This window comes from Bemisia tabaci, chromosome 7, assembly GCF_918797505.1.
Source record: "Bemisia tabaci chromosome 7, PGI_BMITA_v3".
Taxonomy (NCBI): Eukaryota; Metazoa; Arthropoda; class Insecta; order Hemiptera; family Aleyrodidae; genus Bemisia; species Bemisia tabaci.
This window is the reverse complement of record NC_092799.1, coordinates 14,965,911-14,986,134: the sequence shown is the minus strand read 5'-3', so window position 1 is coordinate 14,986,134 and position 20,224 is coordinate 14,965,911. Positions and strand designations below refer to the sequence as shown.

General features: G+C 41.5%; 1 protein-coding gene across 9 annotated transcripts in view; it reads left to right on the top strand.

Moving 5' to 3' along the window:
• mtd (TLD domain-containing protein mustard) overlaps positions 1–20,224 on the top strand; it is a 573,843-nt gene that overhangs the window by 214,749 nt on the left and 338,870 nt on the right. The gene's annotated exons all lie outside the window — the stretch shown is intronic.

Here is a 20,224-nt window from a genome sequence, read left to right as displayed (position 1 = left end):
TGTTAGGAATATTCTCGTTTTCAGCTTCTCCTACTTGAATCCTAAAATTTTTTGTTTGAGGTTATTTTCTATTGCTTTGAATCAAACGATACATCGAATCACCATCGAATACGATCCATTGAAGCCTCTAACGGCATGCCGTAAAAAATAATTTTTCCCTGCAAGAAACACAAATTTAATTTTCAAAAACGTACGATCTAACGCGACCGTGAAAAGGAAAAACGCGGTATGTGCTTTCAAGGGTTGTAAATGTTTTTTTCCGACAGCGTATCTTTTTCGGAAAAAGGTTTGAAATATTTCTCATTGAAATTTTCAAAAACGTAACTTCATTGTAAATAAAAATGTCTGGGAAATTCATAGAAAAACTCAACACTTTTCGCAGTTGCAACATTTCGTTAAAAGAAATTCGGCAATATCTGCTGACTGTTTTCTTGGCTAAACAGTATGATTCACATGCATGGTTCATAAAAAAATCAAATTGTATTCACCATGAAGATTCTATTGAACTGTTTAAAAACATGAAAGTAAATACAAACGATAAATGTAAGAAGGGAACAACATTTTAGGCATGAAAAGAAAAAAAATAAAATAAAAGTCACGGAAAGGATAACAAACATGTGAGCGGTATATAATGAGTGTAAATAAGAGAATAGAGTAAGAAAAATTAGGATAATGTAAAATAATTTCGTAGGGAACGTGGACCACTGGAAACAGAAATTAGTAACAGATTGTTTGGCGCGCGCAAAAACAAATCACTCAGTAAAAATTAAAAGAAAAATCAAACAAACGCAAAATAGAAATAAATAGTAAAGGTAAAAATAAAAATAAATGATAAGATTTAACGTAAATAATAAAAAAACCTCAAGTATCTCAACATAATCTGTACGATGAGTCCGTCTGATATGTTAAATAGTGCCCGCCCGTTTCACACTTTCATTCTAACTACCTGACGTTAACTATATCTATGCTACATCTCCGTCGATTACCAGTGAAACTGCAAATTGCATTATGCGTTTGGTGCTAGTGAACGAAAAAAGAAGGGATTTGATGGTAATTTTATTTGAGAGGCCTCCAAGACTGGTACGTCGTGTCTCACGAGAAAGTGGACGAGTGCAAGTCGCGGACCAGATGAGAAGGCCTCTGGGGAAGCAGGAAAGCTCCCGGGACCCCACTCTTTACAAATCATACAAATTGCAGGCGAATCCACGGAAAAATGCATAACAGCGCGCTCTAACGGCGCGGGGTGGCGTTAAGGGGGGGTATTACAATAGAAGGGTTAAAACTTTCAACTTCTAGTAATTAACTCGCACTATTCTAATCTCTCTTTCTATGCCCTTGTCTTCTCGCTGCCATGACCAGGGCCCGGTAACATTGTAACGAGTATGGTAACAAACTGGGGGTCCACCCCTTCGACGCTATGCGGACCCACCCCTGGGGGTGCTTCGCGCCCTTCATCGGTTACAAAAGAAGGGTAAGAACTTCGAACTTGAAGTAATTAACTCCGTACGATGCTAACTATCTTAGCGATCCACTCAGTGACCCTGACGTTGTATTGACGTATGGGGGGTCCACCCCTTTGTTACTATGCGGCCCAACCCCCTGAAGGTGCTTCGCGCCCTTCATAAGTTACCAATGAAAGATTAGAACTTTGAATTTGAAGTAATTAACTCATCACAATGCTAACTATCTTAGCAATCCACTCAGTGACTGTGATGTTGTATTGACGAATGGGGGGCCCGAAGGGGTGGGCCCCGGGCCACCTTCGTTGCTATGCGGCCCAACCCCTGAAGGTGCTTCGCGCCCTTCATCAGTTACAATAGAAAGATTAGAACTTTGAATTTGAAGTAATTAACTCATCACAATGCTAACTATCTTAGCAATCCAATCAGTGACCGTGATGTTTTATTGACGAATGGGGGGCCTACCCCTCCGTTGCTATGCGGCCCAACCCCTTCGTTGCTATGCGACCCAACCCCCAAAGGTGCTTCGCGCCTTACATCGGTTACAGTAGAAAAGTTAGAACTTTGAACTTAAATAATTTACTCCACACTATGCTAGCCGTCTTAGCGACCCAATCCTTAACCGTGAAGTTATATTAAGGAGCGGGGGTCCACCCCGTTGTTGTTGCGCGGCCCCACCCCTGGAGGTGCTTCGCGCTAATTATCGGTGAGCAACTTTTGCTAATTAGAGACTGATATTATCCTGAACGTTAACCTCTTTCTCCTCTCAGCGATCCACTCCTAAACCGTGAAGTAACATTTGCGCACGAGGTTCGACCCCTTTGTTCCTATGTGGCCCCACCCCTTAAGATGCTTCGCGCTCTTCATCGGCCCGCAACTTTCGCTAATGAGGGGTGACTCATTAAAATTTCTGATATTATTCTGCATGTTAAACATTAAATCCTGAAATTAGTCCTGACTCTCCTTCAGAACAATCAAAAGGTGTACGATTTATCTTTACTAAAATTGTAATCAATCTGTTAAGATTAAAGAAAATAAAGTTATCGAAATAGACACATATTTTTGAATTTTGTATAATTAAATTTATATAAATTAAAATTAAATCTTCTATAATCATTTTACCGTGCCTTACACTGAAAAAAAATTCTAGGCGTTTTTACCAAGGTCCGTTGGTACCTTTACCGTCTCACTTCCTTTACCAATTATTGATAATTTTACCAAGACAGACTGGTAAGCTTACCTAAAAACCGGTATTTTCACTGTTTTTTCCAGGTAAGAATACCACTTTTATTGGTAATCAATTCCCGGTAACTTTGCCATTTTATCTCGGTAATTCTACCACAGTCGATAAAAAATATTGGCGTTTTTACCAAGGTCCAGTAAAATTACCGAGAAAGTTCAATAATTTTACCGAGATTTCTCGGTAAAATTTCCAGTTCCATAAATGATAATTTCACCAAGAAAAAACTGGGATCAAATAGAACCCTGAATTCCTGGTAATTTTACCCTTTTCTTAGTAAATACACCGGGATTTTTTTTTTCAGTGCACATGACCAATAGTGGATCCTGTTCGTGCGACAATGATTGCAACACGTTCGTCATCAATCATCTCGAGGCGAAGTGCGTTGATCCCCGAAAAAAACCTTCATTCGCGAGTCTCGGAGCGAAACAGCCTCTGAGGCAGGAGTCAGGACGCGTCGTCACTGGCACGGTGACCTTTGACTCCGGCACGGGTCAATTGCTGACGGGGGTTCACCGGGTCGGATTCGCGCGTCATAAGCGTGAAATATGGCGGGAAATCTCGCGAACCACCCGTCGCAGCATCCCGCAGGATAAGCGGCGCGTATCTCGCCCAGAGCTTTCCCGGTCATTTCCCACCTAATGCGAATGGAAAAGCCCTCGAAAACTGGATACCGGGTTGTCAGAGCTCCACGTCAAACGTGGCGTAGAACGTGCGGCCAAATCGATAGCCTGCAGGTGTCTGCCATCCGTATAAACTGGAAAAGTTGTAAAATATAAGGAAATTTAATTTCACTAGGAAATATCGCAAAAAATGTGCAGATTTTAGAAGTTACTGTGAAAAAGAATATTTCAATTGCCATCCGTGGCACTCATTATTAACGAATAAATTCAATTTCTAGTGACGCTCCATCATTATTAACGTAAAAATTCAATTTTCAGTAACTTTTAATAACGAACCTACCTACTTTTAAGAATACATGGCCACTCTTCAGCATTTTTTTAATTTTTACATTTTTTTTAAAATTTTAAATACTAAGGATGACAAGGGTATATTTTACACAAGTTTATAAAAATAAAATCTTTGTAGGTAACTGTATTAGCCCGAAAGGGTACAAACCAAGCGGAGTTTTTATGTATCCATCCATCATCAGGAAAATTAGTCCTACGTCAGGAAATTCCTTGTGCATCGAGCATTTTTTAACTATATCTAGTTTAGCTTTTGGAAACGTGGACCAACCGATACAATTAATTAAATATTTTTTTTTTTAGTAAAATCAAACGAAAGTCAATTTATTTGCGAAAAGATTAGGAAATTTCATTTCAAATATCCGAAAAAATCAGGATCATATCCGAAAAATCAAGGATAAAATTATATTAGACATCCTATGAGGTGTCCACAGGCCTGGAAAACCGAGAATTTTCCGGTAATTCCATTGGGTCAGGGAAATAAAATATCTTTATCCTAAAAACGTTTATGACTCCCATTTATTCTTACGGCCCTCGATTATCGAGCACACCCCTTTTTCCCACCTGTGTCTGGTCCTGTTTAGCAGGAATATGTCCGCATAGTAACCGAACTTTCAAACCAAACCGAACTGTGAAATTAGTTCGAGATTACAAACCGAACTACGAGAAACGGTCAGTTGTGTGGACAGAAAATATGGTTAGCAGAACCGAGAGTGTGGTTTTGAGAGTTCTCAGCTCAACACAAAACACGCCTACGGTCCGTAAAGTTATGCCGCTCTTAAAATCCTCCGTCCAGTGACATCGAAAAATTTACTGTCGGTGGAGCAACGGAAATGCCGCAACGGAGTTGCGTCATTTCTGCATAGAACGGCCCGATTTTCAACGACAAATTAGCTGTATCGGGGTTACAATCCTTCAAAAGTCAAACGGCGCTCATGTACCGCGGGCTTGCGTCAGTCATCGATCCGATAACGGACGAAGAACCGCGCAACTGCAATGGAAACAGAGTGTAAATTCGTTTTATTTGCTCACCCCCCGGCCCCTCAATCCCCGTTGCGAATGAAAATGAATAGGATGAGACTGTCAAAGGTGTCTAGGGTCAGGATTTGTAGTAAAGCCACGAGCCCGGCGCTGACTTGCCGCACAGTGGACTACGTCAATTGAAAACGTGGGATATGAAATTTCTTTTTCTGAAGATTGTTTTGTTTCATTGAAAGCTTTAAGAGGGGCTTCTCGCAGAAAAGGAGGGGTATCGTAAAGACCGTGTTTGGGCCCACTCAAGTTGAATCTCCTCGACACTTTTTTTTCTGTGTATTGATCTCCATTTTTTGCATAATGCGTCATGATTTGGTCATTTTTAGTCTCTTTTCGGATCTAATGCCGGCCCTAACATGGGTCTGAGAGCCAAATCTAGCGAATAATTCCCATTTTATGGCATTCGACCACAAATTTGTCAATAGCGCTTTTTTCGCCAAAATCAGCCTCTAGACCCATATTCGGGCCAGTATTAAACCATAAAAGAGACCAAAAACAACCAAATCTTGATATATTATGTGAAATATAGACCTTCAATGAGCAAAAAAATTGTAGAGTTGAGGAAATTCAGGGTAGGCCCAAAAACGGCCCTTATCGATACCCAGTGATACGGCAGTGAAGTGTGGCCCATGAAAGAGCGTACCAAAAAGATTCCTAAGGCAACTGAGATGGATTTCTGGCGAAGATCAGCCGGAATCTCGAGGAGAGATCGCGTAAGGAACGAAAGAGTCCGTGAGATCATGAACGCCGAGCAGAACATTGTGCATGAAATTATGACCAAACAGCTTGTCTGGTATGGTCATGTTCAACGAATGGCGGATGATAGGTTGCCTAAGAAGGTACTAGATTGGGTTCCTCCTGGGAGAAGACGTAGGGGACGCCCAGCAAATTCGTGGATTGATGGCATTCAAGATGAAATCACAAGATGCCATTCACCAGATGACCTCTGGATCGATAGGCAAGGATGGCGATTAGGTGTCGCAGAGCGCCCGGGCGCGCTGTAAAGCGACTGGAATGTATGTATCGATACCCATCCTTTTACGAGGAAACCAATGAAACCACTTTTAAACTTCTCCGTCTTGTATGAAAGAAAGAATGAGCTTTCAAATGTTCCATCTTGTCCTACCTCTCCTATTGACTTGCTCTATTGTGCGCCGCGCCGACTCAATTTGTCAACAGATTACATGTGAAGTGGCCGGTGTTGAAATCTAGCAAGTTGAGACGCTGATGAGCCCTGAAATTCATAAGAGAGCTTGTGCCCTTAGGTTCATTGTGTAACTGATATATTTGGTTTTAACCTCGACCGATTCAAGTAACCGGTGGCTGAAACTTCATGTTTTATGGACCCTCTCTGCGCATCGTTGCCAGAGAAGATGTTTTATGTCTTTCAAATCACTAATTCATTCACTAATTTCAATCACTAATTGCAGTTTGCAGGAATATACGGATGAATTTAAGCAAAATTTGCCTGATTGTACTTCACATTGCTTAATTCTCTCTCACGGTTTATTTTTTAACCGAAATTTAAACTGCTTAAGTTCTCTAAGCTGTCTTTGAATTTCTTAAAGATTATGCAAAATGGGCTAACAAAATTTTCAGGTTCGGCTTTCTAGGCCTCTTTAAGGCTCGGTTTTCTGGTCAAAAAAATTGATAATAGATGCATTGAGGCAACGTTTGATGTAGTTGGGCTAATTCCAGTTAAATATTACCATGTTATTAACGCCGACCAACACCTTTGGCAGCTTTCGAAAAATCTAATGACAACTCAATGGATAGTTTTTAAAACTAACGCTTTGATACTTTGATTTCGTTACGTTTTTTATAAAATGTTCAATTTTTTCCGCAGTCTCGTCGAAGTCTAATTGCAGTTTGTTAGAATCAGTAGATCGGTATTTAAGAGCATGATAAACGGTCACATTGAAGTCAATAAAGTTCAAAAATAGTCAACTAACATCTTACTCTTGGCTCTGGCGATACACGAGAGAAACCTGGCTTTCCGTATTCTGCCGTTATTGGCGGCCAAGGAAAAACGTCGTATAAACCTTCGTTCGTTGCCAAATTTACATGGATCAAATACGCATTTTCGAGGGAACTTGTGAATACTTTCCGTTCAGTTTTTCAGACAATTTTCTTCGTAATTAGATCTTTCTTACTTAAAAATTTCAAGAGAAAATATTCATAATTTTCCTCAAAAATAAACATTTTACTAGAGGAAATTTGGCAACTCTCGAATGTTCATACGGCGTTTTCCCTTAGCACGGCAGTATCGATGGTCGCGGACATTAAAATGGGTCATCGAGGCAAATGTATTACCTCCCAAAATGTAGTACTCCATCATCCTCCAAACAGCGTTACCACTCCGCTCTTCTTTGACCTGAAAAGCGAATTAAAAGGCGGAAAATGGCAACATTGTCTGGCAGCTTCGGCTGTTATTCGCGCGTCGGCAATCGCATCCGTGCGGTCGAAATTCATAATTTATCATTCGCGCGCTCTCGGATGCGTTCGTCGCGTCGCGGCCTCAAAAAAACAAAAAATCCGCGATGTAACTTCGTCTCTCGGACGAAGGAACTTAACTCAATTCCAAGGTTGCAAAATTGACCCGAATAATCAATTTTTTTAAAAGGAATGAACATGCACAATTTATGTTGAATTTTTTTTTTTATTTTTTGTACGAGATCAGAAGAAAAATCAGTGTAATTTTCAGCTAGAAATTTCCAAGATTCTCCCGGTAAAAAGGCAATTTACGCAAGGAAATTAGGCAACATTGAAATCTAGTTACGTTCTTTCTCGGCAAAAACGACGATAAGTGGGGAAACGCGGGACCGTCTTCGGCGAGCTCCATCAATCAATCTCTCGTCTCCAATTTTTCCTCAAACTCGAACGCCGCACAGTGGAACAGAGAGGTTGGAAATTGAATTTTTTACAAAATTTGCGAAATTTGTCGTTTATTTCGTGACATTTTAAATTTTACGGAGGGCCTCTAACACTAAATTTTACGAAAAAACCAATGGAACCACTTTTAAAATTATATTTTTTGTAAAAACGACTATACGAGCTTTTAAAATCTTAGTATCTTGTCCAAACTTCACCATTCACTTTTTCCACCGTGCGCCGGCGGCCGTAGCGTCTTCTACGTCGCCGACGTAACCCAACTTCTCACTCGCGCGATTTCCGTCCATACTCGCGCTTGTAATTCGTCGCGAAGATGGGCATGCAAACTTGACCGATTTATCATGCGTCACCAATGCTCGGTCACTCTTTGTTTTCCTCTTTTTTTTGGTTCGATTTCTTTTATTTATTTACTTTTTGTCTGTCGCGTGCGCCGAAATAATCTTGCCGGCGATCAGTCTCGCCAGTTTCTCGTGTTTGAGAGACGTGTGTATGTATTCTCGCGTGCGGTCTCGAGTTAAGTAGTTTCAAGCGGTCGATCGCTAAAAGTGCGGGAAATTGCCGCGAATTTTTCCCCCGACGACCGGACGAATTAAACGTATCATTAATTTTTCATGGCTAGTCGTTAGTTAACAAATTTTAATCCGTGAGATTCCTGATGTGTGTTATTTCTTACACTCCTTGCAATTGTTGCCACGAGAACTGAACCGTCACGCGCACACATGCTTCTCGCTTTTAACTGTCTAAAAAATCACATTCAAATGGTTACATGTTTAGACTACGTTTTGCGATTATGAATTAAAATTTCTACCTCATCCGTAAAAACACGTAGGTGCATAAGGAAACTAATGGTACAAACATTGCTTCTAAACTAACTAAGAAACTGTAGTTCCTAATCGCAAAATGTAGTTCATTTCGTCCTTTGGGGATGTTAGATCTTAAATGCGCTGTTAGTGGCTTCGGATGTATGGAGGTCATGAAATTGAACCACAGAACTGAGAATGGGCAGTATTGTTAGCATATCATCAGTATTTTTGTGCAACTTAATGCAAGGTGAAAGGTCAGGACCATAAAGTGACATCAAAATTGTCTCCGCGCGACACATTGCAAGGCAGTTTTTTCGGATTAACCGTGAGAGACGCGACAAAAATTACCACTCGGTGTTTCATCGGCAATGAGTGATTTGTGTTGTCCAATGTATGCAAGACACTTAAGTTCTTGGTGATCGGTGTGAATATCAGCCCCTGCTAAAAATCTGTTATGAGAAATGTTTCTAATCGCTCTTATACTAGAAAATTAAATAAAGGGTTATAGAAGAAACGTTCGAATAACAATAAATGTAATTTACTCCATGTGCTTCGACGTAGCTTTTGCAAAAAGCATTGATAAAGTAATATACTGTGTCTCTCGGGAAAAGTATAAGAAAATTTGAAACGTGAAAAAGTATACCGGTGCGGAGATTTTCTTCAAAACATCAGCTGAGGGACAGTTCCTCAACTGTATCATCTATTCTGATCTTAAGTATAGGTAATTTATTTTCAGAGTATTAACATGACAGTTTACTTTTTTCCATTTGACAAAAAGTACATAAAGTAAAATCAGTCGCATGCAATTTTTTTAATGGTCACTTCTTGAACTGTCAACTTGATCTGAAGAGGAAATTTCTCGAATATGCACACGGAGAAAAAAATCTCGTGCGTGGGACCCGAAGTTTAGGTCATATGGATCTCTGGAGTTTTCGTATTGAGCATCTGAACGTTTCAGGTCTAGCTGTCGAGGTTCGGATTACACATCTGAGACTTCAGTTCTTACATCTGAAGTACTTCAGATGTGGGAACCGAAGTTTTTCGGATGTGAAAACCGAAGTACTTCAGATGTAAGAACTGAAGTTTCAGATGTGTGATCCAAATCTCAGCAGCTGGACCTGAAGTGTTCAGATGCTCAATCCGTAAACTTCAGAGATCCATATGACCTAAACTTCGGGTCCCACGCACGAAGTTTTTTCTCCGTGCAGTGGCGATTTTCGCTAATTGGCAACACTGCTTTTCTTTCATTTAGATCAATCATACATATCGATTCTTCCAACTATTGATGCAGTCTGTGTCACCTAGAATCGATTGTTTTGCATACATTTTAAATGGGAGTAGTAGTATGGGAATGAGTGTGATGGGAACCATAAAGGTACTCTAGCGAGAGCTAACCAAAAAAAATTTCACCGAAGGAAATCCGTCACCATAATCCCATCATATGACTGACAGTCGATGATATTCAGCCGGAATTAATTAACGGCTCAGAGTCGCCGGAGATGCGTTCAAAACACCGACATATCCTCCCCTCAAAATGCACAGCACATGCGTTGTTTTTACAGGAAATCGTTTATTTTTTCGTCTAACGGGTTGCGCTCCCCCGCGCGGATGCGGCGCTAATCGGGGGAAGAATGCGAGGACGCAGATTACCCATCATCGTTCGATTCCCGAGTTCCGTCTTCCTTCCCCCCGCGGGAGGGGGTTGAGGGGGGTTGAGGGGGCTGAGGGGGGCAGTGTGTGCCGCGCGTCATCCGTTATTGACTCCGTGTTTGGTCGCCCGAGTGTACAAACAAAAAAATCAACGAAAAGCAACAAACTCGCACACGTAAGTACTGAGTACTCGGCATGATGTGTGTAAACACCAAACGCCACCGGTCAAGTTCGTTGCGTTGCCTCTCTTGCCACTTTGTGCAATAATTATAAGGAATAAACAAACTGATTTCGGTAGACGCACGGGTGTTAAGACAGTAAGTTGGATTTCTTTAGACAACGTGCTTTATAAATCAGCATAAACTGAAGAAAAAAAGATTGGTAGAATTTACCATTCCATCACGCTGCATTTCACACAGCGTGAGGGAATGGTAAATTCTACCAATATTCAAGTCGATTCTTCCAGAGGAATGGTTATCTGTGCCAGTATATAGTAACGTTTACCTTTCTTCCGCCGAAATTGACGCTGTGTGAAATACAGCGTGAAGGAATGGTAAATTCTACCAATCTTTTTTTTTCAGTGTAAAGCTTAAAATCTTAATACAGAGGGAGAAAGCACAATTTCCCCTCAAAGAGATACGCTGTTTGGTGCAACACTAGTAACGACCATTCAATAAGGCAACTGCAGACGCGTTTTGGCCTTATTGGGCCCATCTTCAGTGTAGCGCAGCCTCCTTTTCCTGCTACCAAGCTCAAAGAGATCGTGAAACTGCGTATCTCTTTGAGGGAAAATTGTGCTTATATGAGCTTTCTCCCTCTGTATTGAGATTTTCAGCTTCATGCTGATTTTTAACGCACGTTGACTAAAAAATTGAATTAAGGAATTCGCGAGTGTAAACCTAACGCTAAAGCTCAGAATGATCTATCGTCAGGGTGTCCACAAGTCCGGAAATAGTACTGATTTTTTAAGGACGGTTCGGAAGTACTGAAAAAGTCCGGAAATTTCGCAAAAAGGTCGGGATTTTTTTCTAATTTTTCGTCATTTTTGTCGCATTTTCAAATTTTGGAAATTTTTCTAATGTCGTCAAATGGAAGTACTGAAAAAGTACGGAATTTTTCTGTTGGGGGAGGTACTGAATTTCTTGAGCATGTACTGAAAAAGTACTGTAAAGGTAGTAATTTTTGACCAGCCTGTTTTAGTAGACACCCTGATCGTAGAGTTCCCATTGTAGGAAGAGCCTGGACTTTTCGGGTCTCGAGTGAAATGTTGGCATTCCTTCTGGAGCCTTACATTGAATTCGTGCCCCTCGAAGGGTTTACTATCGTGACGGTCCATTAAGCCAATGTACCTTGTAATAAGAAGTGAAAAACTTTCCTATTTTTTGTAGCGTATTTTAATGTGATCGAAAGGCACTTGTTATGCCTTTCCTCTCATTTCGTCAGAAAACGGGTCGGAAAGAGTAAATGCTTCCTACGGAACTCTGAAAATGACAGAGAATTCTTTTATCGCCGTAGCTAAGAAGATTAAATTGTATATTAAGTAAACGTGTTTTACCTCGCGTAATCATTTGTGGAACCCGTTCCCGACAGTTAACACAAAAATGAGACAAATCAATTAAAGGAAAAATAGCTTTCGAATCCGGAGTAGAGACGTGAAGACAGGAGCTTAGACGTTCGCTAGGACGTTCGTTATTCAACAAAATCAGAATTCCACTCAACAGGTTCAAGCAAGTACGTTCAGTAACAATATACTCGTAGTTTTTTTGTTGAATCCTTCGAGAAGGAATTTTTCAGAGATAAAAGCCTGTAACAAGCTTAACTTACTCTTTTTCAGCAAAGTGACCCTGGAAATGAAGCAAATTATTGAAAGTGTGAATGTATTGCGTATCCAGTGTCATTCTTGGTATTGTTACGTAAGAAGATAAAGTAAACGCCTTCATCTGAATTCTCAATAATTCTCTTAACTACTACTTTTGTCACTTTTTTTTTATCTGGAATCAAATCTGCTGTGTTTATACAATTTTTAATCACCCCGTATCATTATTGGCAGATTGTGCCGATGAATCATCCCCATCTAAACCCACACAAAATAACTCAATTTAAAGGCACAACCTATCAATCTTGCCCCGTGTGACAAGTGCAACTAACTCATTGCAGCCTCCATTTCCTATGAGGGATCCCTTACTGTCTTCAACTTCGCCCAGAAGCCATCCATACATTACGTCACTTATCCAAAATGGGCGAGGGGGCGGCTAGGAAGGTACTTGATAGGTACTTGTCGAACACCCGAAAAAAAATGCGTGACGTAACGCACGGACTGCACTTGACAAGTCGACGCTCCTCTGACGTAAGGGGGTATCTAGATTTCGACGTGAGTCCTGTTTTCCAAATAGCTCTATGCATTCTGGGGCTCGTGTGAAAATTTAGATACGTCCTTACGTTAGAGGAGCGACGAAATGTGCGAGAGCCGGAGCCAGGATGGCGCGTGCCTGGCAGTAGCGTGACGCACTTTGCGATGTATCAATTGATCTGTCATTTAAACCTATGGAAATAGATCGATAAACAGGGTGTGACTTTAATAATCGATCCTTTATCATAGCTTCAAACGGGGAAATATCGATAATCAATCATTTACGTCTCGCTACCGCAGTGTTTGGGTGATCGGTCCGAGCGGAGACACCTCATTAGCGGGATTAATTAGCGCGGATTTGCGATGGGAAAAGTGCATGCTCTGAGTCCAAGCGGCAGTAGTGGCAGCCTTCGGAGTCGCTCCGATTATGAAACGGATCGAGAAGACGAAGAAGAAGAAAAAGGCGGAGAATAAGAATAAGAAGGCGGCGGCGGGATGCGGGCCGGAAACAGGGAACAAGCTTGCACAGAGCTAACACTTCTGCGAACAAACGACTTCCACCGTCCACCGACGTCGGTGTGCTGTGGTGTGGTGTTTACACACGAACAATACGGTCGCGTACGCCGCACCGCCACGCTCGGCCTTGTTAGCGCGCAGGCCGTGTCGTCAGATCGTCACCGATCAGGTCCATCATCTCTAATGATAAGGTTTCGATGGAGGATCAAATGGGTCAGTTGCGCTGGTAACAGAATCGTGTTTCGATGCTTGATTTTTGTGGCTCAGCTGAATATTGTAAGAGCCGTCTAAACAGCAACTTTCTACGTCCAATATGAACCGAGATATCGCCTTTGAAAAGTCGGGTTTTTGACGTCATCCACCACGGTAGTGACACCCTTGGTTTCTTCAACGTTGCTTTCATCAGTCAGCGTGACGCACATTTTTTACACTGGTTGCTCAACGTAAAAGTTGGATAGAAGCAAAATGGAAGAAACTAAGGGTGTCACTACCGCGGTGGATGACGTCAAAAACCCTACTTTTCAAAAAGCGGTATCTCGATTGAAATTGGACGTATTTCTATCTAACGGAACTATGTGCATTAAGACACGAGCCCTGAGACCCATTAGAATATGTGCATAACAGGGCTCTCGTCGTAATGCTCATATAGTTCCCTCTGATAGAAATACGGTTTCCTCTGTTTCCAATTCAACGTAGAAAGTTGCTGTTTGGACGGATCTAATTATGATTAATCCACGAGAATCAAGCATCAAAACACGATTCTGTGATCAGCGCAACTGACCCATACCGGAACTAATTTCAAATATTCGTAAAAGCAGCAATTCTGTAAAAAATTCAACATTTGCACAGTAATTTTCCCAAAAAGTCAATGTTTTTGCACTGTGAAATTCAGTGTGTCGAGTGTTCTTTCCTGAGTGCGCAACTGATTATCTGATTCGTGTTTTATCAAATTTCTTTCATCAGCTCTTTTAACCTCGTACGTCGGTAATGCGAACCGTGCGTTCGGCAACACGAACTGAAAGTTGGGTTTGACGAGCCGAATGGTTTGAGTGATACAGAACACCATGTTCTTCATAATTCTGAGGACATGAAATTTTATCTTCTTCTCAAGTCAAAATAGTTGTATCACGCGTTTCGCCCCATTCAACTTTTCCACTCATGCGTTAAAGTCTCCGAGTCTGTCGAAAAGAGTTCACGCTCTCCTTCATTTCGTGCATATACAATTTTACCTATTTGGAAGTCCAAATAGTTGTATCGCGCGTTGCGTCCTATCCAACTTTTCTACCCATGCGTTACAGTCTCTGATCCGGCCAAAAAAGTTCTCCTTCATTTCGTGGATATACAATTTTACCTACTTGAAAGTCGAAACAGTTGTATCGCGCGTTCCGACCCATCCAACTTTTCTACCCATGCGTTACAGTCTCTGAGCCAGCCAAAAAAGTTCTCCCTCATTTCGTGGATATACAATTTTACCTATTCGGAAGTCGAAATAGTTGTATCGCGCCTCTCACTCCACTCCACTTCTCTACTCCAGTCTCGCTCTCGGCTCTCGACTCGCGAATCGCACTAAATTTAGACAAGCCGCACCCCTAGTGTTTCACTCGAGGCATTATCCGATGCACGGTGAACTCGGCAACAGCGCCGTCACCACAAGTTTAATACGACCGATTAAATAGAGTATTAAATTGTGTACAACGATTTTGCATCAATTAACGGGAAGCCGGGGGGCGAATCGGTCTACGCACAATGAGCGCTGTTGCCAAGTTCCCCGCGCCTACCCGCCGCGATCGAAGCGTTCCGGAGGGAGGTCCTCGGTCGTGACAACCCGGCGGCAGGCGAAGTCGCGAAGTAGTAGGCGAGGAAATAATCAGGCTAATCCACGCGGCGTTGGTCTAGTTGTTAAAGGCTGCTTCGGAGCGGTTGACAATTTCGTTCAAGGCCCTGTTGACCTTGTCCGTTTACCGAGGTTTTGGCGCGCTTTTTGAACCGCTGACATTGGGCCACGGCGTCACGGCTCCCGGGGACGTCGAAGGTCTGGGTCTTGCAAAGGAATTCACGCGGTCTTGCATCCAAGCATCTGTTCTTAGAATGGACCAAGTTCCACCCAGCAGGCTGATTATTGAAACTGATAGACAAAGCTATAGACAAAGACGACAAAAGGGATTTGGAGGGATCCTATTGGTGGAAGCGAGTGGTGGCAATGGACATAGGAGGTAGGTAATAGACTAACTAACGGCAACCCACGAGAGACCCGACAGTTAGTCTATCATTTTCTCCCTTTGTCTATAGGAACCACCCATTTCAACCAATAGGATCGCTCCATACTCCCTATGTCTCCTTTGTCTATAGCTTTGTCTATCAATTTCAACAATCGGCCCGCAGGGTGCACTGGAAAAAAGAACACATTGGATCTAGAGTCCAGACTCTTGAAAACATTGACAAGAAAAAATACTCTTGATTCAATCAGATTGAAGCTTAAATCAAAAGGAAATCCGCTCAAATTAAAAGGCTTGGTTCTTGATTTAAGCTTAAATCTGATTGAACCAAGAGTATTTTTTCTTGTCGATGTTTTTAAGAGTCTGGACTCTAGATCCAATGTATTTTTTTTCCAGTTTGGTATGAGACGTATTGAAGAAATGAAAGATTGGAAATTCCGGTAAAATATTTCATGGAATTTCATGAGGCTGGGGATATTTCATATTTTTCAGGGGCTAGAGTGTGCAACCCGCACTCAAACACACAAAAATTCTGAAAAGAAACAATTTCTACACTTTGCGCAACATGAAAAGGAACCGGTATCTTTCAATGTCTTCCATAGACACTGGGAAAAAACACATTGGATCTAGAGTTCAGACTGTTAAAAACATCGACAAGAAAAAATGCTCTTGATTCAATCGGATTTAAGCTTAAATCAAGAACCAAGCCTCTTAATTTGAGCGGATTTCCTCTTGATTTAAGCAAAAATCTGATTGAATCAAGAGTATTTTTTCTTGTCAATGTTTTCAAGAGTCAGGACTGTAAATCTAATGTGTGTGTTTTTTTTCAGTGAATTTCTGAAAATCCATGAAATATTTCAAGTGAAATTTCAAGATTTTTTTCTCAATGAAATTTTCCCACCCTGGTTCGACTCAAACACACACAGAGGCATTAAAAAAAATAATAATAATAATAATAATAAAAAAAAAAAAAAAAAATAGCAGTTAGGAGTAGTTTTGAATTCAACTGGTCGTAAATTTTCTCCTGCTAAACTTTGTTCCAAGCTATTTTGCGGGGAAAGCAAAAAAGCCGAAAAATTCAACAATTTCACTTACAGAAAACATGTGAGCTCTAATGAAAGTTAGAATATCAGACAATTTTTAAAAGGTTTCCAACTATTTGATATTTTATCCAAAGAAACTGTGCAATGTGCTAGTGTTTTCAGGGTATTTTCCCCCAGTGTGACAGCATTAGACTCCAATGTTGTACGAGTATCTCTCATTCTATGGAAATGTGGTCACGTGAAAGTGATTATTTTGAACTAATAAAAAAGTAGTATGCATTTAGAGAAAAATCCACGGTAAAAATTAGTTGAAAAATAGTCATTTTGGTCTCCTTACCGCACGTGAAGTGAAACTAGATCGATCTCAGCAATACCTGTCTGTACTAAAAATGTTTTTAAATTCTACCTCTCCAGTCTTGATGACTTAGCAAAGCTATCCGAAAATTACGAGTGTCCCGATTCTATCTCTCGCATTAAAATTTTAGATTTTAAGGCTTCATCAGTATTTGAAAAGTCTAATATCGAAACATCCTTAAATTTCTATCAGCGGTTGCTAAGATTGCGGTGGCGTCTCTCTCCACTTTGAAAACGCAGCGACTGAAGAACGACGATTCTGAAATTTAAATTATCGCTAGTAAAATCAACCTCTTGGTTATTTCACAAATGGAAGAGACTTTGCACAATACTTGCAACACCTGCTAACGGCCGGTTGCGATGTTTGTACACTTCGTTAAACGACTGTTAAAGGTTGCTGTCGATGATGAGTGCACAGATCTGATCTCTGGCATTTTCCGTTCGCGCTTGGGTGCAGACTGATTTACACTGACATTTACCTCACACCCTAGGCTTGAGTCGCTGGATGACAGCTCTTATCTCGATGTCTCTTACACACTCTTAATCAGTCAAGTCGCTTCGCTGATTCTGCTGATTTTAGAGCTTAAGTACATTTTCACTAATGACCTGCAGGTGTAAAGAAGGAGCTAAGGGGTGCCCAATTTTGACAATTTTGCTCGAATTAAGAGCAAATACTTTTAGACGTGGTGAGTTGAGATAAGTCGGATCACAGATATCACAAACGGGAATAAAGATTACACAGTTTGAATGTTTTCCGTGATCTTCGATCAAACTCACTCCCGAATCCCTCTCCACCGTTCCGTCTTGCATTCCAACGTTCCCTGACCTGGTACACCCCTAATTCCCCGGCGTCCGTCCAGTTTATAATCTTTGCAATCCGCGAAAATGTAATCTTTCCCGGATTAATCCGGTTTGTGACACTGTTATGTCTTAATTTCCGGCCGAAGTCAATCACTAATGGATTTCTCTTGTCCTTAAATCTCAATACTAAGAGACCTTAGTATATTTACGGCTCGTATTGTCGCCTTTACGACACAAGTTCGTAGCTACGATTTGCGATGAGCCCTGTCGTTTATATCACTCAATACATTCCCGGGCTCATCTCAATATGAGGGGCTTGGAAGACAAGGCGCATAAGTGCAGTTTTTACTATTTAGAGAATTATGGGTTTGAAGTTTCGAAAGTACATGGAGCCTCATGGAGGAAAGAAAGTTCAAACCGACTTTTTTATGCTTAAACATTGGAATTTAGAAGCGAATTTTTCACAGAATAGCATTAAGACTATTTTTATTTGCAATCATTGATACCTCGATTTTTTTCAAAATCTGCACTTATGCTTCTTCTGCTTGTCCTCCAAGCCCCTCAAATGTAGTTACGCCTTTTTGTGAACCAGGCGACGAAACAACCTAGTTTTTTAGTGTGACATAGGCACCGCGTTGCGTAACCAGGGCCGGATTTTCACGGGTGTCACTCAGGCATGATCGGTGACGTTATGACGTCATGGGATCAGTTCGCGAGGAGTTCAAGACCTCGGCCGGAGTCGGCACTTGACCATGGTTCTCCGAGGGATTTGAACTTTCCCGCCCGCCCCCCGCCCCGCTCTGACCCTGTCGCCCGCCACCGCCGCGACACTCTGATTACAAGGTTCGTCCATTCATGTCCGAGCCCCCCCGTCCCCCCCGGCGCCCCGCCTCTCGGATGCCGCCCGGAGAGTGATACCTGCACCGAGAACCAGGATCAGTATCAGTTTACCTGTTTACCGTCGCGTTATCGTCGCGTTATCCGAGGAGCCATTAACGCCGCCTTCCGCAGTCCTCCTTCGGGATTATCGTCTTGTCGTCGAAAGCTCCACGAGTGTCGTGCGTTTTGGTGATGATTTCAGTTTCGGTTCGCGGGAGGACCCCTGCCCCGAGTGCCCCACCCTCATCTCGTTTTCCGCGCCGAGCTCTTACGTAATATCCGCCAACTTCCGCTTTGAGATTCAGTATCCACTATATCTTATCCTGGAACTGCCGAGACCAATTTCAAGTCCTAATTTTGATCTGAGTAATCGCTGGAGCTAATCTAAACACTCCTTTCTTTTCCAAGTAGAGACGATTGTTCGTCATTCGGAGAGCCCTCAACCAGTAAATCTCGTCCTGGATGAGGATATAGTGCCCGCACAGTGTCATTTTGAAGCAGAAGGTTTAATATTGATCTGAGTAGACGCATGAATGAGGAACGAGAGAAATCGCGGAAACAAGGCTAAAAACCAACATTAAAAACAAATACGTTTTGACGCCTTAAGGTGTCTTCAACTGCTGATAAGAAAGAGAGGAAATCAAAAATAAAATCAAAAATATTTTAAAAAACCTCTGCAATTGCATAGTGATATGATTAAATTGCACTCAAACATTCGCTTTAGTTTACCTAAGCCTCCCCCTCTTTCCTCTTTCCGTAGTTTTGTTTGATAAGTCCTTAACGTAATAATCCCATTCTAGCTGAGGCGCTTAGTGTTTTTAGTGTAGTGTTCTTCTTTTGAAAGGGACACACAATTTGAGTCTTAATTTCAGTCTGAGCAGTCACTGAATTTTACCCGAGCCCCTCTTTCCCCTACCATTTTTCCTCTCTCTTCATCTTTATGCGCTTTTACAGTCTTTCTAGATCCCTAAAAGTAAAAATCTCGTCAGGGTCGAGAATTCTGTGCACGCAGTGTCATTTTCATTACTCAAACGACCGATTTAAGTTTTTTGGCTGATGGGTAATGATTTATAGGTTTGTGACCCCCTTTCCTCCTCTTTTGATCTCTTTGATCATACTTTTAACGTGTTATCAGTGAAGCTGTTATCGCTACGACTGCGCGAACCTCCAAGTTCCGGTCTAAGATTTAGTGCTCGTGGTGTTGTCAATTCGTAGGAGACGCACAGACTTTAGCCGCGATTTTGACTTGAGTGTCAACTCTACAAGGAGCATTTTTCACTCTCCATATTTCCTTTATCATACACTCGACGTGTGGTGCACTCATTATTATTGTGATTTGCGAAAATTCAAAATTCCCGGCTTCGAAGTGTTAATAGTGCGTGAAACCGATTTTCCCTGTCTCGAATCAAGGTTTACGCCTGGAGCTAACACCGTCGTCTTACCCTGTAATGTTTTTAGTGTAAATATTTCACTTAACTTTTTCCACTTGTCCTTCGTGCAGAAAGGTGCGCGCCCCAGAATGTCGCGGGCTGTTCCCGTAGTTCCGCACTAAGATCTAGTGACTTAGGATTCAGTGCGACCTTTCTATCCACGTATGGATGGATGGTACCAGTTTTACTCGACTTTTCTACCTTATTCTACTTCCGGAACTACAAGTTTTCTTAGGAATACAAGATTAGCCCAGCTTGGATCTATTTGGATTTCTTTAAGTTTTATTTTGGTGTGTTTCACTTTTTAGTTTGTTTTTTTCCCATTCTTTTGCAGTTTCTTTTTTATTATGATTTCTCATCTCATTTCACGTATGGGCGCATTTAAATCAGAAGGAACTATATCTTATCTGACATGCGCCCTGAGATCTATAAGAACACATGCATGACAGAAACTACATCACGATTAGTATAGTTCCTGTTGCTTTAATTGCGTCCTTATGTAAATAAAATTGCACCCACTTTGTAATGTCAAATGGAATGCCATTCACATGACCCAGATGTACAAGAGAGTATTGTCATTTGCGTCC